Source organism: Nipponia nippon, unplaced genomic scaffold (assembly GCF_047370975.1).
Source record: "Nipponia nippon isolate SJK-2023a ecotype South Korea unplaced genomic scaffold, ASM4737097v1 scaffold_21, whole genome shotgun sequence".
NCBI lineage: Eukaryota > Metazoa > Chordata > Aves > Pelecaniformes > Threskiornithidae > Nipponia > Nipponia nippon.
In genome coordinates, this window is record NW_028262338.1 from 1,457,239 (window position 1) to 1,470,002 (window position 12,764).

At 55.5% G+C, this 12,764-nt stretch overlaps 1 long non-coding RNA gene across 2 annotated transcripts in view; it reads right to left on the reverse strand.

Annotated features, from left to right (window-relative positions):
• Positions 1–5,806: 5,806 nt before the first annotated feature.
• The window catches only part of LOC148055522 (uncharacterized), a 34,080-nt gene continuing 27,122 nt past the window's right edge, over positions 5,807–12,764 (reverse strand). For both annotated transcript variants that reach the window (XR_015705330.1, XR_015705329.1), the window contains one exon: positions 5,807–7,692. This is a non-coding gene — a long non-coding RNA (uncharacterized LOC148055522). The remainder of the gene's footprint in view (positions 7,693–12,764) is intronic.

Here is a 12,764-nt window from a genome sequence, read left to right on the forward strand (position 1 = left end):
AGGCACAGGGGTCAGGATGGAGACAGGGCAGGGACCCGGTGCAGTGGGGACCCCTGTCACGGCATGCCCTCTGCCCCCAGCCCCAGGACCACCGTCTCTCCCACGCTGGGGCACCTGATGTGCATTAGTGGCAGGTCCAGGGACAGGACGATGGGGATCAATCACATCAACCCACCACTAACGGGGAGCAGGGCTGAGCACGTCCAGGTGCCACCTGCGGGGGTGACATCATCCCAGGGCACTGGGCTTTGCTGCCTCCTTTGCCAGTGATGCCACTGGGCACCTGGAACTGGGTGATGGGGGCTGTGGGTAGAGGAAGAGGGGAGGGTCAGGCCTGTGGGTCCCTGGCTGGGTGATGGCACCACTGGGGAGGAGCAAAGAGTCTTTGCAGAGCTGTGGGTATGAGTCTGGCTACAGGAGCCCGCAGCCTCCCTGGTGCCCTGAGCTGCGCAGTGCCCCTGCATCCCTGTGTCCCCAGCTGCTGGTGTCAGTGTAAGGATGCGTGCAATGTGAGGATGCTTATTTAGTTTCATTTTGTTTCTCCTCTCCGTTGCACTAAAATCACCCAAGGGCACTGCGAAAACCAGGAAGGGAAAGGCACAGAGACACAAATCTGGCCGATTAGCACTGATGAAGGGAACCTGGTCAGCTTTGCTAATTAACAGGGACATGCGGGAGTGGGAACACGTTCATTGCAGCATGGTTAGCTGATGGAGGACTTCCTGAGCTGAGATAATGAGAAAAGGAAGGCCAACATAAACAGAGCCCGAGTCACAGCCCTGACAAAAGGGATGCAAAGAGGGTGACAAGACTCAGCCACTTGGGCTGAGTGACCATTGAGGGATTAGAGGCATCGCTCCTAGGAAAGGTGACTTGACCCGGGAAAGGAGGGGACAATCCTGGATGCAGGATGGGAGCGAGTGAGCTCTGCTTCTCCTCCTACTTCGTCTCCTTCTTTCCCCCGCCACTGAGTGCTGCTCAGCACCTCTTCCCCCTCTCCTGCTGTCCCTTGTTGCCTTCCCAGGTACATCCATGGCATGGAACCAGGGGAGCCCTGGGCTTCTCCATGGGCAGTTGAGCTGGAAGCCCTTGGTGGTGCAGGAACAGGTCACACTGGGGCTGCAGCTCCTGTTGTTGTTCCCCCAAGGATTGTTCCCAACTCACTGCAGGCTCCTGGTAGGGCTAGAGCCTGCAGATGCCATGGGCAGTGATGGCCCCATGTCGGCAGCTTGTGGGGCCCTTGTTTGCAGCAGTCACTTTTTTCAGCCGGTTGACCTTGAAAATCAAACCAAACCAACAACAGCAAAAAAAAAAAAAAAAAAAAGGAATTGAACAAGCCCTGTTTTTCACTGGATTTGTGAGCTGAGCTGAGCTGACCTGTGGTTGCTTGGCCCCAGAGAGGGCTTGGTGGGGAGCTGGCACCCTGCCTGCTGACGTGCTCCTTGGCACCGGGCTGCAGTCACGGGCTGAGTCCCATCAGGCAGCTCCTCCAGCCGTGACCTCACCCAGCAAAGAGTGGGGGGAAAAAATCACCAAAAAAGCTGAGTTTTCACACAGCTCCCTCTCGCCTGCTCCTTTGGGGTCCCCAAAGGCAGTTGGGAGGTTGCCCCGGGTCTGACACAGACACTGGGAGCTGCAGGGTTAAGTGGGACTTTGTGCATTCCCATGCCAAGAGCCTGCAGCTGGATTTTGAGCCTGCCCTGAGCAGAAGAAACTCCAGGGAGCTGGTGTGCAGAGAGGGGCTTCTCCTCCCATAAATGCATCAGCAAGGAGGGCAGCCGATGCCGTCAAAAAGCACTTAGAAATCTTGGTGCTTGGGATAGAAAAGGTCTAAAAGGGACTCGCTGGGGCAGCAGGTGCACACAGGCCAGACGAGGAGAGCGGGTGTCTGTAGCAGGGTGGTGGTGTGGGAAAGCCCTTCCCGTAGCCTGTACCACCCGGCTCCCTGACAGCCCCTCGCCGTAACATCCCCTGGGATTTTATTCCCCCCTGACACAGCCGGCTCCTCTCACAGCCTCACATTCCTGGGTGGGAATGAGAGGTGTTTCACCATCCTCTGCATCCCTTCCTGCTCCATAAATCCACCTCCCAATGCTTTGATTTATTTTTTTTTTTTTTTAACAGCTTAAGCCCAGTGTGTGGAGACAGAATAGAATTTGCCTTTTGCTGGCTGAAACCTTGTGACTGCGATGAAGGAGAGGGTGGAGGCAGGGCACTGCCTGCCCTTTGCTGGCCCTGCTGGGGCTTGGTGGCTCTGGCCATGCTGGTGGCCAGGTGCTGGAGGAGCTTGGCCCCGGGGAGCCAACAGCAGCTGCAGCCAAGACCTGAAGTCATGGAGCCGGGGAGAGGGGACAGCAGGGAGGGGTAGGCAGGGGAAGGAGAGGGATGCCAGGCAGGATGAAGGCAAACTGGATGGAGTGGGGAGATGCTGTGGGCACTGCTGTAGGGCCACGGTGTGGCTGGAGGGGCTCAGCTCCACAGGGACACTGCTGTCCCTGCCGGGAGCCTGTACGCTCTGCTGGAACTTGCTGGGTCCTCTGCGATGCTGTGGGTGGGACCTGCCAGGGTCACTGTCATTGAGCTGCTGGTGGAGGAGCCAGCCCATGCACTTGACCCCTGGGTCTAACGCTGCCTCTGCAGTCAGGAATACCCCTCCACTTCCCTGAAGCCCAGTGCTGGCCCCCCCCAACCTGTCCAGGAGGCACACAGCCAGGCAGGGCTAATTCCCTCATGGATGCACCCAGCCCACATTGGTCCCCAGCAAGTCTGGGCAGAGGCAGTGCTTTGGGAAATCCCCAGCCAAAAAAAAAGATGTCAAGAAAAGCCACTTGTGGCCTCCAGCAGCACACACAACAATGGGCAGGGGCTGCCCGTGCCCAGCGCTGCCTGCCCAACCCTTCTCCCTTCAGCACATGCTGAAAGTCGCCATCCCTGGTGTGGGAAGGGGATTTTTGGCACCCTCTCCACTTGAATGAGCAGTGATGCTGAGTCAAACCACCCAGGGCTTTGCCAGGGTGGCTGGGAGCGGGAAGGGGACTGGAGATGGCCGTGCTGGGGCATGTCCCCCTTTCAGGGGCAGAGATGTGGGTGGCACTGTGCGGGGACATCCCACTGGCTGAGGTTTGGAAGCTGCTGCCAGTTTTGGACTGGGGAGCGTGTCCCAGGGACCTCCCCTCCTCTCCCACAGGGCTCACAACACATGGTTTTCTTGGGGAGCTCTCCTGGGTGAACCCCGAGTGACACAGCCCTGTGGGCATGGGGAAGGGAAAGCAGCCAGTGAAGCCATGCCATGCCGGAGGGAAAGGACCCTTCCCTGTGCTGCCCCAGCTCCAGAGGGCTTCGGGGAGCAGTGCCCACTGCTCATGCCGGTGGCAGCTGCACAACTGTTCCCCAGAATGTGGATGGGTGTCAGGGCCAGCAGGGTGGGGACCCTGCCATCATCCCTGTCACCTCCAGACCAGGACATAGCTGGGGGGTGTCCCTGTGAGCTGCAATGGGGCAACAGAGGGGCTTGGACCCCCTCCCTAGAGATAAATAGAGAAGGAGGGTCCTTGTGCTGCAGAGGGAGACCGGACGGGCGCCAGGGAGGGAGAGCAGCCAGATGGGAGGAGAGGAAGAGGCAGACAAAGCTGCTTTGTGCAGGGCAGCGTCTGGGGAGTGGGGTGAGGGGAAGGGGGGGCATGGGGAAGGGGCCTGCTGGAGCCAGACGGGGGGCCCGGGCTGGCTCCCTCCAACCCCATGGTCCCCAGAGCAGGGTGCATGAGATAGTCTACTGGGGGTGCGGGAAGAAAATATTTTTTGTACTGTTAATAAATTTAAAAAAAAAAGTACTTATTTTATCTCTACCCCATCCTTTTTTAATTTCTGTTTTAATTTCTACTTTACAATGTATGTTAGCCCAGTAGGACATGTAGGTAATTTATTAATCAATAAATATATTGGGGGGGGTGCAATCAAAAAATTTGGAGCCCACTGCTCTACAAAATGCTCGTGGGTGCCTCATGTTGTTAGCAACCAGAAACCCTCCACCACCACTTCAGCAACCCAGGGTGACACGGCCTGTCCCTGCTGAAGCCCACAAGGTCTCTGCTGGCCCCTGCGGAGTGTTGGGATGTCCCCACCCCCTAACCGAGCATCAGTCCCATGCCCCTCTGAGGCCGCCCCAGCTTGGCTCTCCTCCATCCCCCTGGTCCCTCTGGTGAGGCCCAGTCCCAGGTTTAGACAATTATTTTATCATGGCTCTTCTTTTCTCTGTTTTCACAGGACAACGCAGGCGCATTGAGCCGTGGGGGTGCCCCAGGAGACCCCGCTCCCTGCCCCACCACCCCAATTCAGGGCCTCTTGCTCCCCAATTAGCAACTTGTCATTGATGAGCTCATCAAAAGGCTGCTCAAAAAAAAAAGAACTAAGGAGATTTGACACAAACTAGGGCAATAATCAGGTCTCTGTCCTCATTTTTAAACTACCCCTGCAGTCCCCAGCATCCATGCCGGCAGGGACCAGCTCCCAAAAGCCCTGTGGAGCAAACACTGGCCAGCCAGCCCTATCCTGCACCTGCTGCAGCATGCCTTGAAGCAGAAAGGGGGCTCGGGAAGAGGCGCAGACATTTTGGGACACAGGCCTGGCTGATGGCCATGTCCCCCCAAGACGGTGCCTGTGGGGGAACGGGGAAGACATGGAGGAGGACTGGGGATGGGGAGGAGATGCTGGTGCCAGCTCGCTGCAGCAGGAGGGGCTGGAGCAGCTCCAGGGGACACCAAGGACTCCCTTGGTGATGTCTCACCACGCCATTTCTAAACCCATGGTGGCAGGGAAGGGAGCAGTGGCTGCTCCCCACCACAGGCAGGGGGTAAAAGCAGCATCACCCTGGGCGGGAGAGGCTGGGGCTGACCACAGGGTGGGTCAGGATGCCCCATGGGGTACCTACCATGAGATGCCAGCAGGAATTCAGCAGCAGAACAGCTGCTGCAACGTGCACTTGGCCCTGGGACGAGGAACACAGCCGGGACTCAGTTGTCCATGCATGAAGGATGCAGCCTTCAGCAGTCAGCTCCAGCCCCATACACGGAACCGGTCACAAGGACAAACTCTTCCTGGACGAAGCCAGGGCCCTGAGCACATGGCAAAGCATTTGTCCCTCTGAAGTGGCCATCTGGGAGAAAGCATCCTTCATCCCAGCAGAGCAGCAGGGAGCTGCAGACTGGCCGATTTCTGGCTGGGTCGACCTCTAAACTCAGCTGGCGGTCAGGCTGCCACTGCTCACGTGAGAGCAAGGGCAGGACCCCTCTGTGGGGGGGTCACCAGGAGGGACACTGCTGGCACAAAGCTGCCATATGGGTATGTAGACCTTTGGGGACAAGAACTGCTTGAGCAGTGTGACCAGGGCTCTGTTTACTGTTCTATCTCCGGGGAATATCCATCACAGTAAGTATTTGGATAGTGGGGGCGGCTCCTGTCCTCACCAGCTTCCCACCAACCTGGCTTTCAGTCTGGGTGGTGTTTGGGCAGGGGGGACACTTCCATCGCCCAGAGCCCACTCCATGTCTGGGCTCTCAGGCACCAGTTCAGGTTTGCCAAAGTGGATTTTCTGTGCAGGGAACAGGACTTCCAGCCTCCTCCTGTGACGTGGTGGCAGCACCCAGCCCACCGCAGGCAGCTGCAGTGCTGCTCCAGCTCCCCAGCAGCCCACCCCAGCCTGGACAAGTTCCCTGCGGCTCAGTGCCACACGGCTCCAGGTTCCTCTCTGCACCAGCAAAGTTATGATATGGAGGCAAGATCACATTTTTGTACCAAAAATAATGTTTATTTCTCTATCTTTTGTACATACAAACTGCCACAATAACACAATGCTACCAGAGCATCACTTGCCCACAGCTGCAAAGCCATGAAAAAAGGCTTTATATTAAGAGAACTGTTAGAAGGAAATTAAAGCTTTCAGGCAAGGTTCCAGGCTGGCCCAGGTGCAGCTCATGTATTGCGATTTCTCTTTCATTTTGCAGCTTTCCAGGGCTGTTAAATGCAGCCATGGGCATTTGGCTGTGCAAAGGTAACTCCTGCCTGCACTTACCAAGAGCCTGCCACCATCCTGACATGAGGGTGGCACAGCTCTTGGCCCAAGGAACCCTCTGATGCCCCAGGCATCAAGAAGGCAGAAGGACCAATGCCTTAATTGTCCTACCTGCTCTTTTTGACTCCCTCATCCCTTCCTGGAGGAGGCATGGGAACGGGTCAAGCCTTGCTTCTAGTGGGCTTCTGGTTCACCCAGGTTTGAGTGCGGGGAGTCCCTGGACTGCAGCCAGAACCATTCTGCCTGACCAGCTGCTTAAGGCTGACCTGGAGCGACTCTTCTCCCCTCTACAATCAGCGTTTTTCTCTTTCAAGCACAAACCTCTTGTGCGCAGGCACGCACCTACCTCTACCCAAGGGCCCATCTGCAGCCACTCGCTCGCTGTTATTCTCTCCAGTTCATGCACCGCTGGTTTTGCATGCTGGAGCGAAGCACCTGGGATGGGAACGAGATAATAGACACGAAGTGCATTTGAAGCAGGGAGCAGACATCGTGCCCACACAAGCAAAAATTGCCCTGTCAAGTGCAGCTGCCGCCACGAGGGGACCGGCACAGGGGCACATGCTCTCTTCGGCTCACCCAGTTTTTGTTAGCGCTTCCAACCCGTGATGTGATAACAAGCCCCAGGAACACCCAAAATGCTGTGAAAAAATAGAATTGTACTATTATTAAACATAAAAGTGCATTAAAACTAAAAGCTGCAAAGGCTCAGCATGGCCCCAGGAGGGACCAGTGCTCCCAGTAGCACTCGGGTGGGCACAGGCTCCTGCAGGAAAGAACCTGCCCTGCGCTGGGTGACCCCAGCCATGCTGAAAGGCCCCCAGACCCTGCTGCACCGGCTGTGCTGGCTCACCCCTCCCTGGGTGGCTCTCCCAGATCAGAGGGTGCCAGCCTGCCTTCTCTCCGAGAGCATTCCCTGCCACCCTATTTCCTTTTCCACCCTCCTGGTACCCCAGCTCCTACCTGGGCTGGGATCAGCCTGCCTCCTCCTGCAGGGATGTGACAGCAGCCAAGCTGTGGGTCAGTCCCAGATGATGCTGGGCTGTTATGGATCACTCCATTACTTCATAGTTACAAATATGTTAAATTATAACAAAAAAACCAACTCAATGCCTGGAAGCTGCAAGTTGGGGCAGAGTCGTTCCCACTGTAAACTATTGCACCAAGAGCCAGCACCCTGCAAGATGAGACCTGGGGTTCCTGCTTTGGCATCCCAGCACTGAGCAATGTGTGGGGAGGGCTGTGACTTTACCCTCTGTCCCTGCCTTTCTGCCCAGTCTGCTCCAGCATGAGAACTGCAGATGATGCTCCTCCTCTTGGCTGAAGCCGTTGACCCTTCAGTTTTCTACAGGGGCAAACCAAAGATCGGACAGGAGAGCTAAAACAACACAAAAACTGGCACAAATGGCCCCAAGAGCAAGAAGGAAAATGAATTACCCTTCATAGCCATGCACAGATCCCAGACTGAAACTTTATTTTACTTACTGAAAGCTCTTGGAGGTCCAGCAGTTTTCTGCCTTTGTCCAGGAGCAACATCTAGCTCAAGCAGCTGATGGTCTCCATGGTCTCTTGAAGGATGCCTCCATCTCTTGTCATCTCACTGGCTTTGCTGGTCTTGCTTGGTTCTGAAAACAAGGTGTTGTTAAAAACAGTGGGGGAGAAGCACCTCCATGTCAGCTCTGGTACAGACCACCGTCCTCAGGAGCAGCGGCCGACTGGGCTGGAGGAGCTAGCTGACCTCAGGACACTGGGGAATTGAGACGTTCCCATGATGGGGTCCAGAGCTGCAAAATGCACCACGTTAAGGGTTCAGGCCTCCACCTGTCTTCACTCCAACTCCAGACAGCAGGCGTAGCTCCCTGAGGGGCGACACCGTGACCCAAATGGGACTCCACACCTCAGGACACAACCTCCTTAGGAGGCCCCTGTGCATCCCATGGGAGAGGACAGCGGCAGTGTAACGCCCCACCAGGGTCTCGTGGGGTTGTGCTGGCAGAGGATTACAGTCACCCAAATCCCCTCATGCTCCGTGCTTTGGCCTTATCCATATAAGCCCGGCATTGCCTTTCAGATGCAGGCGAGTGCTGGCATCCCACTAACGAGGCCCAGACAGTGCCTACCCTTAAAAAGCCTTTACAGCTTAAGGCCTGAGCTCATCCAGCTCATGACGCCATGCTCAAGCCGGCAGCTCCGAATTAGAGCAGCCGCCGAGTGCCGGCTGGCACTGGGGCACGGGGTGGAACAGGGCACGGGGTGAGTGCGGCCGGCTGAGCACCGCCAGCGGCACAGCTGTGGGGCAGGCACCGGCACAGCCACGCGGTGCTGCCTGCATAAGCTCCTGTCTTCAGTGCCTCAGAAGATGTATTTTTACAACTGGGAGGGGATGGCAGAAGGTAGGGGACCTGCTCAGGAATATAAAGCAGCAGCTGAATTACTGCCCAGATGCTGCAGGCATGAGAAAACTCTTTCAGGACGGAACACCTTTCATACTGTCACCCTAGCTCCTGAAATACCAAGGGCAGGCACATGAAACCATGTAAAGGAGACAAGCTGTAGGCTCCTGTGCAAGATTTAAAAGCCTTTTGGAGACTCTGCTAAATAACTGTTAACAAACCCAGCACCTCTCTCTCACCCTCTCCATGCCCTGGAGCATCCCTGAAACTACCCCTCACCTCTCCTTGCCACGTCTGTCTCTCCCTGCCCTCCCAGCCGCAGCCCCATGCAGTGCCCCTTTCACCAGTGGTGCAGCGGGCAGGAGACATCACTTATGGGTCTGTCCTCGCCCCCCCCAAAACCAGAAAAGCAAGAGTAACGTGGGCTGTGTGTGGAAGATGGCTAGGACAGCATTTCTGCCCTGTGCACAGCAGGTCTGATGCACACAGATCACGCGCAGAGCCTGGCTGGGAAGGGACCGACAGCCTCCAAGCCCAGACATCGACCGTCTCCCTTCCCCTTCCAGGTCTGCTGGCAAGATGTCCCCTGTGCAGGGTATTTTCTGGTGCTGGACCCTGGTGTGTGGACCCTCTGTGGGTGCTGGTAATGGGTCAGCCCCTCCAGGTGGTCTCAGGTTCCTGCTGCTGGTTTGCACAAGAGCTGCCCAAGAGCTGCTCTGGCAGCGAGTGGAGAGAAGCATATGGCTTGTGCAGACAACACAGAGAGCATTCAGAGCTGCCAGGCTTTGTGCACTGATCCCCTCAGGGCTACAGCAGAAAGGAGCGGGGTGGGGGGGTAAGAGATGTCCCCCCAGCTGCCAGCTGGACTGTAGCATAGCTAGAGAGAGCTGAAAGAAAGCAGGAGCCTGTACTCAATGCACCTCTTGTCTTCTCCATCCCTCAGCAAAGCCTCCTCTCCCCAACAGCCCCACTCTGATCCAGCAGCCCCTTCTCCCCCCAGGGTCTTCCATGTCCCCCAACCCTTCTCCCAAGCCCCAACCCACAGAAGCTTCTTGCTCCTCCAGGCAGAGCCATCCTCCTCCTGCTGCCCAGCTCTCCCCGAGGCCAAACGCCTTCCCAATACACAGCACGAACCCAGCAGACTGCTCCCTCCCTCCACCTCCGCTCTTTGCAGGTTCCAAATATTCCCTTACACCCCCACTGACACTCTCTCTTCTTTCTCAGCCAGTGAATTTTCTCACATCCTCCCACCTTTTTTGTTCCATAAATGTATTTGGTTGCTTTTTTTAACCTGTCTAAACCATAAGCATCTGCAACATCCTGTAAAGAGGAGGGCTGTGAAACTACAGCTTGGCATTTAAGCCTGCCCCTCCCAGCTTCATTCAAGCTCTTGCGGAAGAGATGCAACCATCTCCAGTTTATAATTTCATATGCCTCCTTCATGCCCCTTTTCTGGATTAAGCAGCCCCAGGTCTACCCAGTCATCCTTGCTGCCTCCCTCTGCCCCTTATTTAGCTTGATGTTCCCCCTCAGGCAGGGGAAGCAGAACTGCAGGCAGCACAACACATTTAAAGCAAAAAAAGCCACTGCTCTGATTGTTTTTCCTTCCTCTCCTTCCTTCCCCAGGGATTCCTAGATCTCAGATGTCGATTTTGGGTTTTAACTACTGCAGAGCCCTGGGCTGACATTGCCACAGACACCTTGTAAACCTCATGTTTCGCTCCAAGTGGCAATGGTCAGCTTGGAGCATCCTCCTGCTCACAGAGTTAAAAGGGAAAGGCAACCCCTTTGAGACGCTATAAGCCACTGAGTAGCCAGGTGAGGTCCTTCTGCAGTGCTTCAGGGTTAGTCTTTTTTTTTTCCTACTGAAATATTGTCAGAAATATTCCTATTATTCACAGTCTTCCTGATGTATTTTGTTTCCTGCCTTTTAGCCTGTTAAATAATGGGTTAGCAGTCATGAAAACACTGGAGCTACTACACATTAATAGTATTTTGGGCAATGAGTATTTGTGGCTTGACCAAGGAATCGCCGGGCTCGAAACCCATGCCCAAAGATGCTATTTTTGGTCATCCCCAGCAGATCTGATTTGAGATTGCAGTGGCTTTGCAGAGGAATGGCAAAACATTTCAGAAAGACTTGGAAATCGCTTCCTCCTCCCACAGCATACACAGATTTTTGCTGTGGCATGATTGCACCCACTGGCAAGGGCTGCAACCTGTCCTGCTCCCCTGGCTCAGTTTGTGGTTAGCATCACCTAGGTTAAAGATGAGCATCTTCTTCCCTCCCACAAACCAGACAACAGCCTGAGCCATGGGGCAAGGGGTAATGTGTCTGCTCTGTACACGACAGCTTCATCCTGTTTGAGGAAGAAGAGTCCTCTGGCATCCAGCCCAGCTTAACCCTTGCTCTCTTTCCTTTGGATACCCAGGCCAGCAGTGAGCTTGGGGCGGGAGGGATGGATTCACAATTGATTTTCTGCCTTCACTTTGCTGTGTGGTGGGGAGCAGATGGCATAAGCGTGACGTAGAGGCGACAGAAAAGGACACTGGTTGAGTCACTTCAACCACAAACCAATTCTGAATCATCCGGCTGAAGCTCTGAGGGTAGGACAAGTGCTGAGCCAGACCGGAGTAGGACACTGAGCTATTGTGTGCGTGCCCTGCCGTGGTCCACATGCCTTTCTCAATGAGCTGGCTGCAGCCCTCCCCTTTCGCTGACCTCGCTCCCCCACAACCAGTCCTTTAAGCTATTAAGCAGAAGCCCGGTGGCTTTTCCCATTCCTTTACAGTCTAGGGATGGAGCTGCTCATGGCTGAATAGACACAGCTGCCTGGGCAGGACAGGAGTTGGAGATCAGAGCTGACAAGGCTGACACACTGAGCTCCTGTCTTCCTCGGCAGCCGTGACGGAGGATGGAGAAATGTCCTGACAACTGGTAGCAGGGCGATGGAGAAGCACAATATGTCCCACTGGAAGAGCTCCTGGGGACTGCAAAGCATCAGGCAGGAGGCTCACAGGGAGGAGGACTCAGAGAAGGACCAGCTCCAGCAGGATCCTCTGCAAACACACGCTCTCAGAGCACCACGTGACAATGTCAAAACCACCACAGGCTTGGGACCTGGTGTGGGTTAACCCCAGTGGGCAGCTCAGCCCCACACAGCCGCTCGCTCACTCCTCCCCAGCAAGATGGGGGCCAGAATTGGAAGGGTAAGGGTTGAGATAAAGGCGGTTTAATAGGTAAAGCAAGAGCTGAGCGTGCAAGCAAAGCAAAATAAGGAATTCATTCACCACTTCCCATTGGCAGGCAGGTGTTCAGCCATTTAGCAGCTGGTGGTGTTTACCTGCCCATTGGGGTTAAACCACTACAGGACCACATGGATACCGCACTGTACTGAAATCACCTTCTGAGAAGAGCAAAGAAGGGGAAAACCCAGAGGGCAGGGGAAGGAAATCCCATGGAGACAGGCAGAATTCAGGCTCAGGTGCCTGGTACTTCCTCCCCAGCTCCCACTCCCGTGAGCATGGCATCAGGGGAGCCCTCTTGGCCCTCGCAGCTGTAGGCAGTGAGTCAGGCCCCCTTGTTTTTGCAGGTGTGGAAAGGAAAATCCTCTCCCTCCAAGGGAAGCTGGGTCTGAAACAGCTGCGAAGGCGGCAAGTGTCCCTCCAGGGTTTTGATTACAGCAGGAGAGCTTCCTGCAATCCCAGCACACAGTGCTCCTCTGGGAAAGGGCCAGAGGGGTGAAACCAAGTTGGGGAGATGTCAATGGGACACAGGGCATGCCGTCATCAACAGCCGAGGCGGCATACGGCAGCACACGCAGTGCCGTGGTCACACGTACCTACAGGTTTTGGGCTGCTGCCGCTCACAGCCACGGTCCTGTCACTGGTGGAGGACCGCAGGCGCTCTGCACGTCCAACAGCACCAAGACAGGTCTGCCACTCAGACACCAAGCTGATCAGGGTCTGATGGGGCAGCAAGGCTACGCTGCTGAGGCCAAAACACAGAACAGCCTGTTACTTTTAATTCCTGCCCTTTTCTGCATGTAAAAGATGAGCAAGCATCCCACTGCTACTGTAGGCTGCTGAAAGTGAGTTGGAGATTTCTCTCCATGCTTCTCCTGACCATCTTCCTCCTATATTTGAGACAGAAAAGTTGTAGCTTCCTCTCCTGTACATCTCTACTCTGGTTTTCTTTTTCCAAATGCTTGGCTGAGAGATCTTCCTCCCCCACTCTTTTGGTCTGGTCACCGGCTTGCGGCCTCTTCTGTGGCACAGATCTAGCACCATGTGTCCTCCCTCCC